The 22,270-nt window shown below is 39.0% G+C and overlaps 1 protein-coding gene across 1 annotated transcript in view; it reads right to left on the reverse strand.

The window, feature by feature from the left end:
• The window catches only part of Slc8a1 (solute carrier family 8 member A1), a 351,192-nt gene that overhangs the window by 297,437 nt on the left and 31,485 nt on the right, over positions 1–22,270 (reverse strand). The window lies entirely within an intron of this gene.

Below are 22,270 nucleotides of genomic sequence, written 5' to 3' on the forward strand. Positions count from 1 at the left end.
AGACAGGAGTAAAAAACTGAGCATTAAGATTGAGTCAGGAAAGACCTAATGCAGCAATCGACGAATCATTCATTGTCTTTTCCAAGAGAGAAGCCTTATCAATGCCAATACATCACTTCCCCATAATTAATAAAGGAACATTACAGCAGGCCCTTGCTCTCAGGAAGGCTCATTCATCCTTGCAAATCCTTAATGACTTGGCAGGATGAAAGGCAAGACCCGCTGTGGAGCTCAGTGGCTCCCAAACCTGGCTGCCTATGAGACACACCTGGGGATGCAGACTTAAAGGCCATAGATAGCTAGAAGCTGCCACAGACTCTGAGCAGAGTTCCAAGTTTGTGCTCTTAAAGCAACCCTTGATAGTAGCCCTTGTGGTTTGTCAAGAAAGGTAGGTGAGTCAGATCAGGGGCAGCTATAAGAGATGGGGACAGAAGAGAGTGTGAGTGCTGTGCTGGAAGTTCAAGCCCTAATGTAGAGTTTGTCCCTCATACTTACAGCAGAGCTCTGGCTGCCAGGCCTTGAGTAGAGACTGAGACTCCAGAAATCAGTCTGACTGCAACAAAGTAAGGCGGCCTATCTCTGGAAATCTGTCAGGGACTCAACCCTGTCTGCACCTCAGTTCTACAGGCCAGGTTTCTTAAATCCCACTGAGTAGGCCACACCCCAGACTGGTGAATTTGCAATCTGTGGGGCGGAACCCAGGCATCAATGAATGGTTTTCAGGTCTCCTGGTCCATCCTTAGGCTAGAGCAGCCTTTCAATGTGGTGTGGATGCAGATCTCCTGGTGATGCAGCTTCTTGCTCAGGGCAGGGCCTCCATTTCTAGCAAATTTCACAACGTGCCATGGGTGACTTCCAAAGGAGGGCTTCACCCTACATGGCAAGTATGTGTCCTGTGTCCTTCTAGTGCTTATGGGCACTGAGCTTGGCTGAACATGCTCCAAGCTGCTTCTTGTGTTCAAATTCCCAGGAATCCTTCTTGCCTAAATACAGTGTCCATGCTTTGCTGGACTGCTATCCATGCAGACTTCTGGGAGACAGCATAGGCTACTGACACATGTGATGACGTGGTAGGTCCCTGTCCCTCAGCTAGAGTATGTCCTCTCGTAATAATTGCTTTAGAGCCCTTACTTTCAGAGAGACTGACAGCCAGCTATCAAGGAAAGGGGCTTCAAAACAAAAGCAGCTTCGTCTTTTGACATGGAGAGAACCATGTAGCTGAAGACTCCACTCCATTCATAGGAAAGAGAACACAGGTCAGGAGACAGAGAATGGAAGAATGGAATAGAAATGTGAGTGAACTGTATTCTATTGGGATAGATCTTTTGGGAAGTGTGGGAAGCAGATTTTTTCTTACGGGCTGCTCTGATTTTCTTGAAAATGTATGTCTGTAACATAGGGAGACAAAAGTGCTGGTCTTTTTAGGGTACCCCAAGTACATCCTGTCAGCATCCAATAAGGTATTAAAGTAACATCCTGATTTCTTTATTCTCTTCTACTTGAAATTGATAGGTAAATTTTGCTAGTTGGGGAAAAACCGAACATTAAGTCTTCCTTTTATCTCAAATCATTAAGAGGAAGCCCCATGCCTGGTGATCTGGCACCCACTTTGATTTGTTTCAATATCTTGAACCCCTAATCTTCTTTATCTTCCATTTCTCATTAAAGCCAACTTTATAATGGTTCCAACGCCCAAGGCAATTTCGACATTTTGCTCCCGCCCTCGTAAATGTCATACATGGCTGGATTTTTATTGCAAGAGTTATCAAGGTCTGCATCACCTGCATAAGACTGTGGGAGACTGCAGCTGTACTTGAGGAAACAGTGAGGCAGTCACAGGCTTGGTAAAGAAGAAGCATTGTGTCCCTTGCTAAGATAGGGATTTCTATCCCAGTCACAAAAGAGCTTCCTAATGGCCATCTCTAATGGTATTCTCATGTTATTGACAGCTGTATTTCCCCCGTTGGACTTGAGGTTTCACGTATTAGTTTCCAATATGTCACTAACTAAAAGGGTATGGTGCAACCGCCTAGGGAATTGTGTAGGATTGTTACTAAGAGATGATACATCCTAAGGTTTTCATGATTTGCTTCCTAGAAACCTTTGCTGGGGTCTTCAGCAAATTCACTACAGAGCAAATGTAAGTGACATGAATTAGACCCAGCTTTCTATCTAGTATCTGGAAAGAGATCAAGAGTTACACATTTAAAAATGTTCCATTTAGTAATGGGTTGAAACACATGATTCTGATCATGGAGAAAGCAAGTCCGACACTATAGTTCTTTTTCTTTTGACCTGGACTGCGTTGGCCAGAGGTACCACTGTCTGTTCCATTGCATGGTGCTTCATTAAGCCTGTTAGTTAAACCCTGATCATCCCCAGTCTCATTTCTGTCACCCTTTACCATTTACTTCGTGCTGCTCTTTCTTAAGCTCAGCTTCATATAGATTTCTGCATCAGGAAAAGTTTCTACAGTACATTAGACTGTTCAGACAGGGCACAGTAGCTAACTCTCTCCATCTAAAAACCTCAAATGACCACAGAGCATCTCATTTGATCTTTAGATTCCCTTTGCTGCTGATTGAATACAAGGCTGCTCGCTTTAGGGATACCTGTGAGGAATCTGTGTTGACATCCAGTGTTTTGGCCTTTGTCCCCAAATCTTATCCTTGCAGTTGAACACTCCTCTTCTGCACTTTGACTTGCTAAATTACCAGTCTAATATTCCATCTGACAGTAGGCTATGCTGGTGCACACAAAGTCTCACAGAGTGTGGCCAGCTTTCCTGGTGGACTGGTAGTAAGAATCCTCATCCTTGTGACCCCTCACTTTCTGTGCTGGGACAATGAATTTGTCCCAGAATTAGGAGCATCAGAGGCCTATGATTCTACATTTGAGAAAGCTTTTACCCAAAGTCTGGACTGCTCCAACAATTTCATTTTGCAGTTTCACTTTGTTTTCTACCAAGGGAATGTTTAGTTAATATTTACCAGTGGTAACCCAAAGGCAGAACCCTTGGAGGGGAAGAAAAGAACAAATGTCTGGTTGAGATTCAATGCTTGGGAGTCAGAGTACCTGCCCCAGACTCACAGCTTTGCTCTGTCCCTGTAACCTCTGGAGGCTTCCTAACCTCTAGAACGCCATATCTTTGTCAGAGAATCCAGAACCATAGAGTCCCCTCAAAAAGCCGTAGGAAGGATAAAATGTATATAATATGCTTCAAGGAGTTATTGATTCTAGAAGTCACTCAGCAAATTATTTTGCTCTTATTGTTGGGAGTGAAATACTATCAAATTCATAGCCATACAAATACAAATATTAAACTACTAATTTTGTTATTTGTAAAAATCTATGTCAAGGTCTGTGTTGCACAGAATTCTATACCATGAATAAACCAGGGGAAGGCAGAAAGAATCACTTTCCCTTTCTATAACGAATTTTAAAAAGCCACTTGAATTCTCTAATTTTGTAAGGGTTCTGTATGGCTATATTTATTGACAATATTCCTTTGCTTTGACAGCAATGTTTCAAATTGACCTCATCTATACAAAAAAATGGGTGCCATTTGAAACAAATCTGAATGCGACTATGACTTTGTTGCTCACATTAATGTTTTCCAAGGAGACCCTCTCTGCAGGATAAAACTTCTTCATTGTTTAGCTGTGGGTGTCTGCTTCTGTTTCCATCGGTTACTAGATAAAGGCTCTAAGCTGGCATCAAAGGTAGTCATCAATCTCATTATAGGGGAAGGACATTTAAGATAGCCTCTCCATTATTGCTTAGCTTCTTAACTGGGGTCATCATTATGGATCTCTGGACATTTCCCTAGTGCCAGAATTCTCTTTAAACCTGTAATGGCTCCCTCTATTAAGGTATCTCTTTCCTTGCTCTCCTTTATTCCTCTCCCGACTCAGTCTGAGAGATGAGCAAAGAGGTCAAGACCATGCTGGAGAAACCCACAGAAACAACTGGCCTGACCAAATGGGAGCACATGGACCCCAGTCATAAAACTGGGGAACCCGCATTGGACTTTACCAAGCCTTCTGAACTTGGGTGTCATTTAGGAGGTCTGGGGAGTTTATGGGACCTCTGACAGTGGAACCACTATTTATTCCTATTGCACAAATGAACTTCTGGAGCACATTCCCCTGTGGAGGGATACTCTCTCAGCCTGGATACACAGGGGAGGGGAGTGGGCCTAGGCCCTACCCAAAATAATGTGACAGAATTTGAAGATCCCCCATGGAAAGCCTTCACCTCCCTAGGGAGTGGTTGGGGGGATTTGAAAGGGGGGGGTCAGTGGGAGATGTGGGAAGATGGAGAGAGAGAGAACTGTAAAGTAAGATTGTTTCTAAATTAAAAGAAAACCTCTTCACTGATTTTTCTACAGATTCTCTTCAATATTATCTCAAATAATCTCTGTCACAGGGCTGAGGATGAGTCCCTTGCAGTGCTCTCATTTCCCAAGTCTTGTCCCTGAGAGAGCACACATCAGCTATCTTAATAAATCTCCTTCACGGCATAGCATCTCTGATATGTATCTCCCTTACTACATCTTCAGTTGCTGGCTACTGCTTAGACTCTTCTGAGAACAGCCGCTGTTTTAGGGGTTACCACAGTTCCAGATAGCAGCCTTTCAAAGTAAGGGTGACAAAGAGACTTGGAGGCAAAGTAGAAGATACCTTCTGGGTGTCTTCATCACAATGTTACCAGCACTGTTTCTGCTGCCAGGGGAAGTCTTGGATAACAAACTAGTGTGTTCTCATCTCTTTATGGACTCAGAGTCAAGCTATATAATTCAAGGACATAGTGATCAAAAGCAAGTAAGTTCAGTAGCTACAACCACAACCTCCCCCCTCCCCACCCAACACAGTTCTACTCTGCCACAGAAAAACATGACTATCTTTGGAATTGTTTCTGTATCTCTTAGGATGTGCAGCTAAATAAACGGTAGGCTATTTGAGGAGGCACCGAGAATATTTGCTGTCTATAATTTAATTTTATATGAGATCATTACAAATTAGTCAGAGGAGCTATGATTACTGAGATTTTATAGATCTAGGAAGAAAACACACAGAGATTCATTTGCCTAAGCTTGACTACATATATGTCTTTTCTGGTTAATTTGAGGAAAAGAAATAGCTGCTGAAACCAAGGCAGTACCATTGGAGGCTGTCTTCTTCAGCAGAGAAGCCACATCCAGACATTATTTAGTATATTTTTTGTTTGTTTACTCTAGATTCCTTTGGTAGTCTTAAGATCCAATCAGAACTAAAATGCATTGGCTTAGGTTGCGTCAGGAATTCAGTAGACATATATAAATGACCCCACCCACCTAGGGCAATGTTTTCTAATCTGTGACTCTATTGAATATTGATACTTAACAATATAGAAAAAGAAACTCCTCTTGGAAATTTAAACAGGTATGCATGTATTTTGTGGCTTTCTTGTTTGTGTTTTTTATTTTTAAATTTAAATTTAAATTAAAAACAAGATTACTTCACATGTCAATCCCAGGTCCCTCTCCCTTTCCCTCTCCTCCTCCCACGCCCTCCCACCACTACCCCCAGCACCCCCTCATTTCCCAAGGAGAGTGAGGCCCTCCATGGGGTGCCCATAATCTGTCATTTCATCCAGGGCAAGGCCTAGACCCTCCCACAGAGTCCAGAGTGAGAGTGCATCTCTCATTGTGGGATGGACACCCAAAGTCCATTTGTATGCGAGCAATAAATACTGATCTACTACCCAAGGCCCAGCAGATTTCCTAGGCCTACTCACTGTTTTTAAGAGACAGGAGTGGATACTTTAATTTACTTTACAAAGACACATAGCAGACTGGAGTATTGCATTAGGAAAGCCCAGTTCACCAGTACAGGACATTAGGCTTGAGGAATATTCATCCCAGTTGAAGAATCTTGAAAAGGTTTTAATGCAGGACAGATAAATTAAGAGAACAAATACTGTTTACTGCAAGAGGACAGGGCTATGTTGAGCAAGACTGATTTCGCTTATAAGGTAACAACTCTTTGGTCCCTATCCAGTGCAAAGTGCAACTTATCTCCAATCACTTTCTTGTCCCTGCAATACAGATCCCAGTTAGCAATTGACACAGTCACCATATCCACACCGCAGTCCTGGCTGGCCACCTGCTCTGTGATGACAGACATATTGTCTGTGATACTGCAGGAGGCTGGAGCACACAGAGATGGCAATCTGAGCCAGCTGCAGGCTTCAGCCTGTAAACTGACCCTCCATCAGTTACCTTAGAAATTACTGATAAGCCATCATTTGGCCCCAATTTATGAACGTGCCAAAGGTTCTCTTATTTTGTCTGTTGACATGGGTTTATATAGGCAAATATTTACAAATATTAAGCTTAATATTTTGTTGCGTTTTTAGAATCAAGGAATGTGTGAGCTTTCTGACTGTATTCAAAGTCATCCAACAATTCATTAAAGGGAAGAGCAGAGGGAAAAAAATGATTCATGGTAGCCATTTTAACGTATCTGTTCACTCTGTAATTTGTGTTTTTTATTTTATTTTATTACATACATGTGCCAGAGCATGCATGTGGAGGTCAAGGTCAAAGAACTTTCAAGAATCAGTGTTCTTCTTTACCACATGTGACCCAGGGACTGAACTCAGATCTTAGCGTTGGTGGCAAGCCCCCTAACCCATGGAGCCATCTCATTGGTCCATAGTCTTTCATACCTTACAACAATGTTTATGAAGAGATATTATAGACCAGGAATTGTCTCTGAAGAGATAACAGGAAAAATACGAGTTAAAATTTCTTATGGCATGGACACATGACAACCTGGATCAAAATTAGGAAATTATCATGTTTTAAGTATCATATGAAATGAGACAAGGAAAGCAGTAGAGTAAAACAAAACCAAAAACAAACAAACAACCCAAGAGACAGCAATACAAAGTTTAGGGAGTAGGAACTAAATTAGGTGGGCATTTTAAAAGAGGGCCTCATTGATGCTACTGCTGTCTGTTCAAGTCCAAATAATGAAACGGCTCAGCATATTATTTGTTTGGTTAGTAGTTTCTACCCTGCACTGAGGTTCTTTCAGGCCTTCCTCAGGGACAGAGGTCTTTGTTAGGGCAGAAGCATGGCCAAGTGAATGCAGCAATGCATTTGCATTCAGAAGGTAGTCACAGTATACAAACCTAACCTTTATAGCAAAAAATTGGTATCTCCAGAGGCTATATGCAAAATGACTGTGTTTCTTCTGAGTTAGACTCACTGCAAAACTCCTAAGTGCCCTGTTGACTTTGTTTAGTGCATATCATCTAATTATTGCACATAGTGGCCAGTTTGATATGAGTGAGCTCTGCTGTGTAGCCTCTTGTCACAGAGTCAATAGATTTGGCAATGAAGGAAAACTCCTCTATGTCAGTTAATGATGGATCAGAGCTGACTTGCACAGGGACTGATCAACCTTCCTTTTCTATCTTCAGTTATTTAATATCCAGCACACTTATATATATAAGTGTATACCCACATACATGCTTATGCACATACTCACGCCATGCTTACATATAGCCCTTCATACAAATGTATACACTTTCATAAAAACACACAGGCATATTTTTGGTCCTTATCTATGATCCAATATTCAATTATTTGAATGTCACCAAATCAAAAGCTGCAATTTTATGTTGAAATATAGCTGGCAAATTTTAACTTTTTATTTTTATTTAATATCATGATCTCTTATTGTTAGGGTTTATATACTTAGTTTCAATTCTAATTAAAGGCTCCTAAACTAAAACAGAGTACACCCCATGCATATACTATAAACCACAGTATAAAAGGGATGTGTTGATTATATTTCTTTTGTGAGTTTTTCAAATATTTTTAACTCATGTAAAAATAAAACAAAGAAGTCCTGCATGTAGAAATTGTTCAAGAAAAGGCAGAACTTGGACAGGATGTTATTTAGTGCTTCAAAGTAGGTAGCAGACTCAAATGATCAATATGTAAATACATGTTGAATAAATTATGCCAATTAATGGGCTATCCATACCTCCTGGCATGACAGTGGGGTAAAAGTTTAGTGACTGACATTTTAATCAATTCTGGAAAAGAAAATGGTAAGTGATCATTCAATCCAAAACCATAAACTAAGTTCTATGATTGCTAAAAAAAAAACATTTGACATCATTTCTGACCTCTAGGATTTTAGTCTACTAGCCAAAGACACAAAGTACATTCGACTCTATTCCTGACCTCTAGGATCTTCTTCTTACAGTCGCAGAGACCAATGGTTTCCAGGAAGTGGGTGCTATAGTTGTGAGCAGGCATCTTGACTGTGTGTTGAAGATTTGGTAAAGTGAGCATCACCACAGATAATGAGATAGTTTTTAAAAGGAGACACAAATTGAGGACCATAAATGTTTTCTCCCTCTGACTCAACTATTGGCAGAATATCATTACCTCCTATACCAATAGTTTCCAGAAGTAATGTTTTCCTTTTGAAGAGAATAATTCTGGATGGTTTCAGATGAAGCACATATGATTTCCATAAAGCTGCTAGTCTAAGGAAAGCAATCCCTTCCAATGGTGGAGATGGGGGTGATAGCCTGCACTCCTAGACAGAGGATATTTCATCAATGAGATGATAAATGGCATTAATAAAAATCAGACAGACTCTTGGTTGGTTTTATGACTGTGTTTAAATTCTCTGCAGGCAACGCACCCCCTTGGTCTTTGAACAGTAAATTTATTATCTTCTTTGTATGCCCTTGTGTTTTAAAGAGGTTAAAGTAATCTAAGAATATCTGGTCTTTCTCCTGTGACATACAACTAACCTGATCTTACAAGGAGGTAAAAAAATCCCTTCCGAATCCACTAGACATTTCAGTCTACTATGTGGGAAAGAAAAATGGAGTTAAGATTGGTAACATATATCCTTTATTTTTATTTTTTAACATTTTTTTTGAGACAAAGCTTCTGTATTTGTAGTCCTGGCTGTACTGGAACTTACTTTATAGACAAGATTGGCCTCAAACTCACAGAGATCCTAAAAGTGTGCACCATCACCACCCAGCAAGTCTCTAATTGTAATCACAACCAATTTATCAAAACTTTAGAAGTAGTTTAAATCAATGACATTTGAACGAAAAAACAGCATTAAATCAAATTATTTTCTTTTGAGACCATCACCCATATAACTATCCATCCACATGAGGGCATTGTTCTGCTAAGAGCTGTCTTAGTTGGTACCTAGCAGGTTCAAAGATAAAATCTCTTAATATGATTCTCTATGCATTTTTCAACATTTCTTCTGATACATTATTAATATGATACGACCTAGAAAACCAATACATTCATCATTATGAAAAAACATACTATGCATGTAATGCTGTTTATAAAATTATTATAAATGTCTTTATAAACGAAAAACACACATTATAGTTTTACATTTTTATCCTCTCACTTAAAGTAATCTTGAATTTGTATTTAAACACTTGCATTTCTTTAATATCAGTCAATTAAAACTGGGTTTAATTTTTTATCAACTAATTTAAATACATAACATTTTCTTTGTATGCATGTTGCTTCTTTTCTTTTGCTGTGATAAAATATTATGACCAAGGCAAACTAAGAATGAACTTCTTTTGGCTTACAGTTCCAGAGCGTTAAGAGACAGTGGTGGCAGGATAGCATGGCAGCGTCAGGCACAGTGGAGTAGCAGGAAGCTAAGAGTTTACATATATAGACACAAACAGGAAGCAGAGAGTGCACAGGCATTGGCAAAAGACTTCCAACTGTCAAAGACTTCAGCGGGGATGTACTTCCTCCATCAGTGATGCAAGCAGTATTACCCACTGGGATCAAGTGTTCAGATATCTGAGCCTGGCTTGGGAATGGGGGCATTCTCATTTAAACCACCACAGAATGTAAATACTAAAGTTAAACATACTTAATGAATTTTCTGGCATATTCAGAAACATTCTTCCCCTCTAAGGATATAAAATGTATCTGTGTTAAAATCAGAGGAGAGATGAGTTTGAGTTTTGTAGGAACTAATTATGTCAATGGGAACCATGGCTGGCTACCTACATAACCACAGGTAAAAATGACTAGTACATTTACTGGTTTGAATGACTGTCAAGCAAAGCCCTGAGCTAGATGTGAAAGAAAATCCTCAGAGAACCAAGAGGACTTTCACCTTGGGGAGGGAAAAGGTAATTAAATGTATTTTATAATTCATTACTTTTTAAAATGCTATGGTAAGTAGCAATGAAAAGACCCAGTTTGAGTATTGAGTTTCTCCAAAAGAGGGAGTCAACCCTTTTCAGGGGACTGGGGGAAGCTCTAAGAGACATGTAAAAGTAAGAGTAGAGTAAGCTCCGTGTATCAGCTTGGACAGAAGTTCTTGAAAAGAAAGTCGGAGGGTGCAAAGCACGCCACTCAAGAGAGCAGGGGCTCTTAACAGATGCTATAGTGGGGCAAGGGAACAGCAGTGAAGACCTTGCAAAGCCTGGCCTTTGTACTTCCTGTAGGACACTGTCACCTGCCTGCTTCACACTTGCTTTCACTTTAGACTGCTTCAGCTGGACAACACCTGAACTCCAAAGTCCTTTGCCTGGTTTCTTTCTTCAACAGGATTCAGAACAATGTCTTCTGGGATGAGAATTAAAGAGAGAGGTCAAATGTGGTGACAGTCACTTACAATCCTACCACTTGGTTGGAGGGAGGCAGGAGGATCAGAAGTTCAAGGTCATCCTTAGCTGCATAGTAGTTTCAAAGTCCAGCTTGGAATATGGGGGACCCCATGACTATGTCTCAAAAGCAAAGGTGCAAAATAGACAATTGGGAAAATTAAGTACTAATTGGATCACATATTGTAGGCACAGTTTTTTTTTAATGTTAGGGGGTCTCCATATGATTATCAATAATTGACACCATGGCTAAAATTCTACTCCATGTTACTTTATCTGGATACTTGGAACCTTACCACTGTATATACATCCTAACCCGCTCTCTGCATCGTTACATTGGGCTTACTTACACATAAGGGAGGATGATGGCAGAAAAAATTGCTTGTCAGTGTGAATCAAAAAACAAGCAAACAAAACCCAGTGGCTTAATTCTGCATTAGACAGAACGCCTTTCACAACTTTAAAAAGATCACTCTATTCCCACTGTTCAGATGCAGTTTAGATTTCTCAGAATCGGCATAGACACAGATGCAAAGCAATGATAACCCTGTTTGTTGTCCGCCTTGCTGAAGACGCTGAAGGAAAACAAGTACCACTGATTATTACTTTTTGAAGTAAAGAGAGGCAGTGGCTCAAAAAGGTGGTTCTAAACTGTTAAAAAGACACCAGCCCATCTGATTTCCCAGAAGCCTCCAGTGTCCTGGATTGGGTGATATTAAAAGGTCACTGGGGAGACAGATACATGTGGTATTTGTTATTAGGGAAGTATTTTAAGTGGTGTGAGAAGGATATCTGCAGCAGAGAGGTGTGACAGCAGATGTGGACTTATCAAGGGTACAGGAAAGAGGTCACCTATAAGTACTGTGCATTCACCTCCCTCAGTGCTTGAAGTTCTCTGTCCACTCTGAGGCAATAGCGATACTTTCTGGTTGTCTGCTGAGAAAAGAGACAGTGGGGTGAGCTGGCCACAGTATGAACTCGCCTTTGCCAGTAGGTTTTCACTGGGCTTTTCTCTGTCGGACACTGGGAGTGTGGGAAAGTGGCTGAGTGAAGGTGTAGTCAGGATCTTCCTTCCTTCCCAAGGCTCTGTTAGCCAAGCTTGTCCATCAGAATGGTGCTACTCTCTAGGGACAGTCTGGAAATCCATGGAGTGCATAGCTATCACAATGATACAGAAGTTGCTATGGATACTTGCTGCTGTAGCCAGGAAAGCAACACATCTTGCAATGTGTGGGACAGTTGTGTTCAATAAATACCTACTCCTCATTTTCTATATGTTCTGAAAGTTCTAAAGACCACTGAATACAAGAAAAATCTATTATCCTAGTTTTCAGACTTATCTGGGGGTTTATGTAAGAACCAATACTTTTTAAAAATATGTTTTAATTTACACTGATTTTTTCTCCAGGAATGTAATTATTGTATATATTAAAGATGGATTGTACTTTGCTACATTTTTAATTAAATTAGAACTGATTACCATGTCTATAAGGCCATTTCTAAAACTTATTTCACTGATAGCAATAGTGCTCATTAGAGTGCATATCTGGCCTTAGTGTAGTTCTATATAATGGGGGGAAATCGGATGATGACACTGTATCATCTCTTTTTGTCATATCTGAGTGTTTATATAATAAAAACTAATTTGATAGTAAAATATTACCATCCATAGCCTTTTCTATTGTAGTTAGGGTAACAACATTTTCAGTATGTATATAGCATAGGTTTAATCATCAGTTCTGATACAGATCCCCTGAGTGTGAGAATCATTTAGAAAAATGAACTACAGCGTAGTCAACATAAAAGTAGAGATAAGATATCAGATAATGTGCTTGCATGTTTGTGTTGGTAACTTAATCCGTGGATAACAGTTATGCCTATTGAGAGGCAGGGTCTGAGAAGAGGTGTGTGAGTCTCAGGATCCTGTCATTACAAATGAATTAATGGTGCCATGAAAGGGCATATTGGGGTGGATGTGATGTCACTGTCCTTCTCCACAGGAGGCAAGGAGACAGGCAGTCTTTTTGTCACGTCTCTGCCTTCCAAATTCTACCATGAGATGGCATAGCAAGAATGTCCTTAGTAGATGCTAACATCTTGATCTTGGATTTCAGGCTTCCAGACTATGAGAAAATAAGAAGAAAGACTCTTCTTCCAAAATTTTTCAGTCTCTGGTATTTTGCACAATATGGTGCAGCTGGATATGGACTAAGACAAAAGTAGAAACCCAGTCCAATGAAGTTGATAACCTCCAAGCTTACAATGCTCCCTCCTCAAAGATGAAACGCAGGCTGATTCATAGGAACAAGTGATGAGGAAGTTATGACTTAATTATGAGATACATTTAAATGAAATAGAAAAGAACCAACCACTAAAATACCTACACATGAATTGACACTTTTCTATACTGACAAGTTCTTCAAAGAACACAAGCAGGAAAGAACCTCCATCTCTCCATCACTGGAGTCTCTCATAGAAAGATAGATCTGAAGACTCTTCTGTCCAGTAAGAGACCTTCACACCTGAAGAGTAGCAAGAAGGTAGAATGGCCATTCTGTAGAGAACTAGTTGATGGTAATCCCCACAATGACTCTGAGTCTTGCTTACCTTGCGAGTTGAGGGTATTAAATGACTTTTCTGCCTTTTCCCATGTTATTTTGAAAGTCTTGGGGGTGAAATAAGAAGAAAGTGCTGTGTAATGACAAGAAATATGGTTATGCATTTTCTTGCCTTCTGCAGTATCCAGGCACATGCTGTGCATATAATAATAACTCATAATTCATGTAGGTTGCTTGAATTTGTACCCCTTTTCCTTTTGTGAAGCACAGACACTAGCAATTTGTGACTTGGATTCTATTTATAATGGATACTGCTTAATTTCTCCACGTCTCTATATGAGGTACCTGAAAAATTATTTATTATTAATCATACAGTTACCAATTATTTAAAAATGAACTAAAAACAATCCAAGGGAGGCTGAATATGAGTTTTAAAAAACATATTGATTGAAAGTAAAGTCCTAGGTGGGGCACACCAGGAGGAGAGTTAATTAAAGCCCCTATAGAGAAGACTGGAGCTAATTCCCATGGCTGGCTTTGACTAGGTTAATAGAACACATTGCCTATCATGTCCTTTAAGATGATCCCCAAGAAGGTTATTCAGCTTCAATTCTTAATATACAAAGTCTCTACTGTTACACTAACTAACTCTGTTTTGAATGTGACAGCCATCTAAGAGTGGGACACTGATATGACCCCTATTTACTAAATGAGTGTTTCTAAGGGAAAGCATTTACCCTGTAAAACACTTCAAGTTTGTCACCATCCTTGCTGGTTCTGACAGCAGGAAGGGCATGATGGTGTTATTAACTGACAGTAAGTATAGCTGGAGAGGGACTAAAAGCCCGAACTACTTGGTTTGCTTCTCTAAATTATCCTTTTCTCAATTAAAGGCATTGTTGATTGTTGATGCTCCTTCTGCAGAATAAGGATTTGTCACCATTTGGTTATCTTTAGAGAATCCCCTCCCCCAGTAACTAAAAGTCATATGCTGTGTCCTTCCATTTGACATTCACATAAATTAATTCATAGTATCTATCTTGTTATCCTCTCCTCAATGCTGTCTACTTAATTAAATCTTTATTTCCAAAGAAATCAATAGTGATTTTCTGGAATGCCTTGCAATTCAATAGTTGGTCACTATATTTTACCTAGTACATTAGTGATCTTGAATTTCATGTTTAATAATCAGAAAGTGGTTTTGGGTTACAAAATTGAATAAAAAGCTTTTTTAATATATGACTATATCATTATATATAAACAAGCAAGACTTAACAACCAATAGCTATTAGTTTAAGTTTGAGCAAATCAGTTCAGCTAGATCTCAAGTTTAGTGTCTGCAAATTAGTTGAGCAGAATTGACTTAGCTCTCTTTTCCAATTAAAACATTGAGATTTAGTGTCATAACATCTCAGTGCCTACTCTTTTAGCTTTTAATTGTATTGTTTACCTTTAGGAATGCATCAAATCCTACAAGAGAAAACCCTATGAAATTATTATCAGTGTTTCACATTCGTGGGAACTTTTTAACATGCACAAATTGTAGTCATCCATTTTCTCTTGAAACATAACTTTGAGGTAAAACTAATTTTAGTAGCACTCCCTTTAGTATCTATATTTGCTGTACTCTTTTACTTTTATGGCTTTTTCTAGAAATATACTTTTCTCCTAACAATTTAAATAGTTTATTAGAATAGCTCTTAGAGCATTTACAAAGACATAAAATGAGTGAGTATGTGCCTGTGCCTACGGAGGTCAGAAGGCATTCTATCCTAGCAACTGTAGTTACAGGCAGTTCCGAACCATTTGTCATGGGTACTTGGAACCAAACCTAGGTCTAGTACAAAGCAGTAAAAACACTCCTAACCTTTAAGCATATTTCCAGTCCATTGACGCAGTTTTATTTGAAAAATCTTGTGATATCTGTTAACATGATTTTAAACAAAAATCATTAGTCTAAAGTAAGTGTTTAAGAACCTCCTGAGACAGAAAGGGTTTCAGATCCTACGGAGTTTCTACTTTTAACTTCTTAAGTAAAGGGTGTTCTTTTCTGTATTTGTGAGGTCAGTGTACACAAGTCTTTTTTATATAGTAATGTTTGAGTATCTGAGCTAATTTTAATAGATATAAAGATGAGGAATAGTGGACAGAATCCTAATTGTCAACTGATGGTCAATTTTGTCATACTTAAATTTGGCAAACACTGATCATTTCAGGGCTTATTTCAGACATATTTTAAGTCATCAACACACATTTCAGTTTATATCTTAAATGACTGTGTTTTATAATTATAACAATATTATTACATTTAGAAAATTATCAATAATTCTATACTGTCATCACAGATCCCAGATAATCTCATAAAAATTGTCTATGATTGGTCTGAGAAAAAAATTAATCCAAGCAAGATTAAAGCTTTAAATGTTTTTGAGTATGAATATATAAAGAAAACAAATTCATTTTCTTCTGCCAAGTTTCCTACTCTAGAATTTGCTGAATATGGTTCCTGTTGTTTTGAAATAGATATCTCTGTTCCTTGTCTTTCTTCCCTGTAAATGTCAATGGTATCAGCTGGGATTTTGTCAGAGGTGGTGTTGTGTATGTATTTTCTACTTTTTCACATAAAGACATAAAGAGAGTCAAGCTACTCCCTTTTCATGTTGCTAAATTTGTCATCGTGTTTAGGTTTTTGTCATGGTAGTTCAACTTTAGCTCCTAAAAGAACATGGTTCCACCTCCTTACACAGACAGTAATAAATTGTAAGTTACACTCAGTTGCTTTTGCTGCTTAAATATAATGTTTCCCCATCAATCACACAGAGGATGTGTCCCTCATTAAAGTAAGAACTTGAAGTCATTGACCTTGAGTAGTACCTATTCATTCACCCCAGTGCAAAAAGAAGAAAGGAAACCTGAAAGGATCACTACAGTTTCAGTGAAATGTCGCTTGAAAAAAATTACTAGAAGAAGTAAGACACCTTTAACAAGTTAGGATAAGGCCTACATTTTATTCAAAATATTTTAACAACAACAGCAGCAGCAGCAACAACAAAAACAACAACAACACACACACACTGTACTGACAAAGCTCAAAAAATAAGACATTTGGAAGATACTTTTCTACTTACAATGCATTCTGTTTTAGCATGTAAAGACAGAGAACTTTTCCTACTACAGGAAAAACTGTCTGGGATTCACTTCAACAATTATGATCTACGTGTTAGTCAGGAGAGCTGTGAACACAGGGTACTGAAAGGTAGGAATCAAAGTGGTATCCAGGGATCTTCTACCTTCTCTGTGAGAACACCATAGTAAACCTATCCTTGCACATGGCAGAGCCAAGGAAATCAGAGTTCATTGGAAATATGTGACCCCAAGCCTGACAATATCTGCCACTCAAATGCCTGGAGTTTCATCAAACCTTTCCCTGAAAAATATTGAAAGGAGACACTATCCCTCTCTACCCATCAGAAGAGGAGAGGTTTCCTGAGAACTCTGAGTAAGCACTTGGTAAAAAGTAAAACACCATGTGAAATAAAGCACAGTTGTAATATTATTTACCAACCTTACAATGCTGTATGAATGTTAACCAGCATCCATTTTGGTTAGCCCTGTGTTTTATAGGTCTAATGTGGGCGTCATCTGTTTGAGTTTCTACAATTATAGCATCAAACAATAAAATTTTAATAAAATGTCTGGCTTCATAAAATTTGCATAAATAGAAACTGAAATTATAGATTACCATATTTGTGAGTGTTGTTTATTTTCTTGACTCATTGTCCTATGAGCAGCCAATGACAGAAAACGGTAATGAAACAATTTTCAGTATAGCCAAGGTTCTGGAGATCATGGTGGACAGGGCAGCACTAAGCTTGCCAAGTTTGAAGTGACTTTATAATATGGCATAATACAACTAAGTCAATTGTACAGGGGACACTCAGATGTTAATCTTGGAAAAAGCAAATGCAGGGAGCTGTTTACATCAGAAAGAAGGTCACTTCTCTATTCTGCTCTGCATTTTAGTTCTGTTTCCAGCCTGGCTCTGCTGAAGGGAAAGGTACGAGGCACAGAGGACCCAGAAACCAAAGCACATGATATGAAAGTACTTAAGATATTTGGCCTTAGTTATTAAAGAATAAACCTGAGATGATTATAACTAATTTTTTTGTGTGGATCCAGGCAGCAAATTTCAATGAATGACCAAGTTTAAGACCTTCCTAAAAATTTTACTCCTGTGCCCTATTTACCACTGAGTCTTATGCCCAACCCAACATTCCTTATCTATCTTTCCTGCTTAACTTTTTTTCCATAGCACACGATTTCTGTCAAGCCTATTTTAATTAATTATTTATTAATCTCTCCTGTTCTGGAATAATATATCTTGTTATGGAAAATGTTTAACAGTTCTTGTTGTTATAGAATGCTGCATAAGAGTGACTGGATCATGAACATTTTTGAATAAATAAGCCAGGATTTTCCAGAATGTGCAATGAGCTATGATATAAAATGAGTTGTTTCTATCATAATTAATTGGTAGGCGATGGTCTTGCTTACTGCAGCATAATGAGAAAATATGTTTTTGGTGCCTGGAATTGAACCCAAAGTCTTACACCTGCTACAAAAGTGCTCTTCCCTGAGCTATAACTTAATTGCAATGGGAAACATGAAGAATTGAATTGACTTGCACTACTCCTCTTTCTGGTGAAAATATATAAATCTTGCTTTAATTCAGTCATTGTTGATCAACTCAGTGCAGCACTGACTTGATGGGGGAAGTCCTGTGTATATGTCAATAAAGCACTGTTGGCCAATACGGAAGCAAGATAGGTGGGATTAGGAGTCGAGGAGGACTCTGGGTAGGAAAACACAGGAAATGAAGATGTAACTGCCATAGGGATAAGAAGCCTGGAAACTTTGCTCCGGTAAGAGAAATACTCAGATTAACAATTATGGGATAAATACTTAAGTCAGAGCGAGCCAGTAAGAAACAAGCAAGGCCAACAGCTTCATAATTAATATAGCCTCCTGTGTGTTTATTTGGGACTGATGCGGCTCTGAACAGGATGGTGGGAAGGCTTCCCTTTACACTGACTCATACATTTAACCAAGAACACTACTTTGGAAAACATACCTAATAACCCAATTTCAGCACAAGCTAATAGGCAATGTAAAGGTAAACACTGGTTAATTTAGCTTAATTCTTTTCCAAAATGAAGCCACAGTCACAGTACAAATATAAAAATAATTTAGGAGTTATCGAACATTCCAGTTCAGATTGTTTCCCACAAACACTATCCTTTATCTGGAACAAACAGTGAGATCTGTTCTCCTAATCGTCTTTACCACACGAGGAACTATATTAAAGGGTCTCAGAATTAGGAAGGTTGAGAACAGTTGCTATAGACAAATAGATTCATCAAGTGTCTGGATTTACTGAGGACCTTTGTGAAAAGAGAAAAAAAAGTGTCACGGCTCCTGGAAAACTCTACAGTTTGCTGGGGTGGTCAGACCAGAGGTTTGAGAACTATTATCTTAAAATGATTGGCTAGGAAAACAAATCAAAATAGTTACCAAGAAAAAAAGCACACTAGGTCTTATTTTCATTAACAGCACCATGCCTGAAACTTAATTATTTTCAATGGTTTCCTCTCCCAAAGCTAACTTTTCTACAATTTCTCTCCTATTTTAGATGTTTGGGAAAATTTTTCTACCCTAAACAGTTTTTATTGAAGGGGGAAATGATAGAATTATATTACAATCTCAAAAGTGAAAATAAATTATTTCAAAGCAACTAAAAATAAATAAATAAAAGATAATTGATAGCCAAATTATTGGCAGGTCTAGTTCTAAAGTTATTGCTTTGACAAAAACATGGATACAAATAAAGAGACCTGAAAGTATAATCCATAGGTCAGTGAAAGTTTCATGAGGCTAACTGGGAAACATCTTGCCTCCTGTGGGAATTAAGACCTTTCTTTGGCTGTGTTTTTCTCCTATGATTAACAATGACCCATGTTTTCTCTCCTTCCTCAAAGGGCACCACCAAATTGACACAAACTTCAATACTGAAGGCAGCTTATTGTTAACCAGGATCACTTTTTTATGACTGCTAGGGAGGTGACATCGTTTCTCTGTATTTACAAAGAAACTGAATTCTTGACTCCTACTGGTGCCAATTCATTCATTTAGGAACAGAGGCATGAAGTCTTGCTCTTGAGAAGCTGGTCTAAGCTGGGAAAGACTGGAAATAAACGAAATAGAGCCTAATATTTGGCAGTGAAAAGTCATATTAAAGTTAAGCAAATTGCAGAGGAGAGAGTGAAAGAAACAGGGCTTCGACAAGACGATCAGTGAAAACCCTACCAAGAGTTCTAAGAGAAGTGAGAGGGAGTCAAACTCTGGGACAAGATTGGGGGTGGGGGACTGTCTCTAGAATGTCTCATCTTCTGAAGTTGGAAGAAACTTGACTTGGAAAAAATAAACAGTAAATAAAAGACAGTGTAGGGAGTGAAGGTTATGTCCAGGGATTTTAGGTTAGACCATGGGAGGATGTTAACATTGTTTTACAAGGGTGTACAGATCAACCTGGAATGTATTCCACGAGAATATGGTCTTGAAGGAGAACTGGTGTACCTGGAGATTCCAGCTGGGGTCAGACAGAAGTTGATAGTGGCTTTAACAAAGGTGCTAACAGAGCTCTACAAAGTGGTGTTTTCTAAGAAGAGCTAATTGGACAGAAAGCTTAGACTTAAGTTTGCAGGAGAGAGGGTTAGGGCAGACTTCTTCCTGGCTTTGAAGCTGCTGTGGATTGTCAATGCCAATAAAAGAGTAAGAACCAGACGGCAGACCCCCCAAGAAGGGAAGTGGACTCGGTGTTGGCTGGGTAATTAATGCCTGCTGCAAGGCAGGGCCTGTCAGGAGAGCTCACAGACAGCTGAAGAGAAACAGAAATGAGAAGAAGAGGAGACATAAGCGATCGAATGGTAGACGGCTGTTCAGGCCCAATTCACACAGAGCAGCCTGAGGGCCTCGCATCCTGGTGGGAAACTAATAGAATGTATGAAAAAATGACAACACAAGAAATAGTTCTGCTAACGCAAAAAGAGCAGCTGTCACACCCAGTGAACTCCTTAGGCACCCCTGCTGTTGTTAGGGCGACCTGAGGGGGGAGTGGTTGGAAACTGACTTCTGCAAACCTGGGAAACAGAAAGCAGCCTAACTTTGCAGAGCTAATGCAGACCCCACTAGATATCTAGGTTTCTCTGTAGAATGAGAGAGACAGAGGCAGAGGAATTGTGGATGTTCAGTTGAAGTGGGGATGCTGCCTCTTCTTTACTTTAACCCAATCATTTAACATTGACTGAATCCCTGCTAGCTAGATCAGTTGAGAGAGGCAGAAATGAGCCAGTCAAAACCCTGGGCAGAAGTGGACAAGAGGGGAGTTAGCTGCAAAGGTGAGCTTCAGAGGAGCAGTAACAAGGTTTGGTCTCATGGGAACAGACAGTGAAGCAAGGAGACTCCCGCAAGCTTTTCAGAGCAGCCGATGGGAAACTGAGACTCAGAGGTCATGAGAGAATTTTCAGAAGACTTAATTTTTCCACCAAGAGGAGATGGTGGTTGAGGGCAGCAGGTGAACTGAGCTGCTTCCCGTGATGCAGTGGTTGTTTTGAGTGGTTAGAATTTTTAATGCATCAGAAAAAAAATCATGAGAAACAGAGTTTGAGAAACAAGGGATTCTAATTGCCATCCCAACATAAATGAGGAATTTTAATGAAGGGGTTGGAGTAGGCAAATAAAACAATCGAACCAATCTAGGCTGCTACTAGTTTTATGTGACAGTTTAGGTAAGAGAGACTTTGGTTCCTAGATGTCTATCACAAATTCTAAGGATTGAATGTAAAACTTTAACTCTCAGAGGAATTTCCAACTACCTCCAATTTGACCTGTAGCAGGTGCACACCAGTAACTCCTATACAACTTTTGGAGTTGCTTGACCATCCCTTCACTGAAATTTATTGACCATTTCCTACACAACAGAACTTTGATGTGTTTTCCATAACCAGCTATGAAAACACCCCAAGCCTGGAAATCATAATTAGAACAGGCATAAATATTACTTAGTGCTGACGACAAGGGTATCTTAAGAAAAGGGGGGCATCTTACTATGAGAAGGGACAGACACTTCTTCTGGGTGAAGCAAATTGGCATAGGAGATGTGCCAACTTCTGGATTTCTAAGAATGGTCACCCACCACAGCGTCTTAGACATGATAAATTTTCAATAGTATTATTTTATTTGCAGCACCAAATTTAATCTAGATTGCTTAATTTTGAAGGGATGAATGAATCAGTGAATCAATTAATAAAGTTTAGAACTTTTTATGACTTTGTAAAAAATTGGAACACATTACCACATACTCTAGTTTTTAACTTCTGAAAACATAGCACTGGCCATAGCAACCTCCATACAGTAACATTTAATATTTAAATACATTAAATACTATTCTTTGAAAATAGGATCAGAGATCAATGGGTTTATCAGGCAAGACTTTTTAGTTTGTTTTAAGAGGCTGAGCTCCAATGATTAAAAAAATGGTTAAATTTCTAATCTCCTGAGAAAACATATTGTGATACAGCCTTAGAAGAGAGTGGAGGCTCCAGTGCCAGCCCTCAGAACCTCCAAACACATGTGAGCAAACGAACCTAGTCTTTGCTTCTGGCTGCTTTGCTGTAAAACGATCCACCTGTTCCTTCCCCTACCCCAATCCCCTCTGCACTGTATCATCTAAAAGGAGATCATTTCTTGTTACTTCAACAATATATCAGAATTGATCCCTTTACTTTTCAGAGTTAGCTGGGAAGTGAAGTTTTCCTTTCTCTGTTTAAAGATGAACTTGAGTTTATTTTTTCCCTTTCGGTCTGCATAGTTAAGCCACATGATTAATTTGTCCTCTAGTTGAACTGCTTGCTGCTTTTAAATAAGAATGAGATGGGATATGAGACATACACCTACCAACATGGGAGGATGAATGA

This window comes from Mesocricetus auratus, unplaced genomic scaffold (assembly GCF_017639785.1).
Source record: "Mesocricetus auratus isolate SY011 unplaced genomic scaffold, BCM_Maur_2.0 Super-Scaffold_100676, whole genome shotgun sequence".
NCBI lineage: Eukaryota > Metazoa > Chordata > Mammalia > Rodentia > Cricetidae > Mesocricetus > Mesocricetus auratus.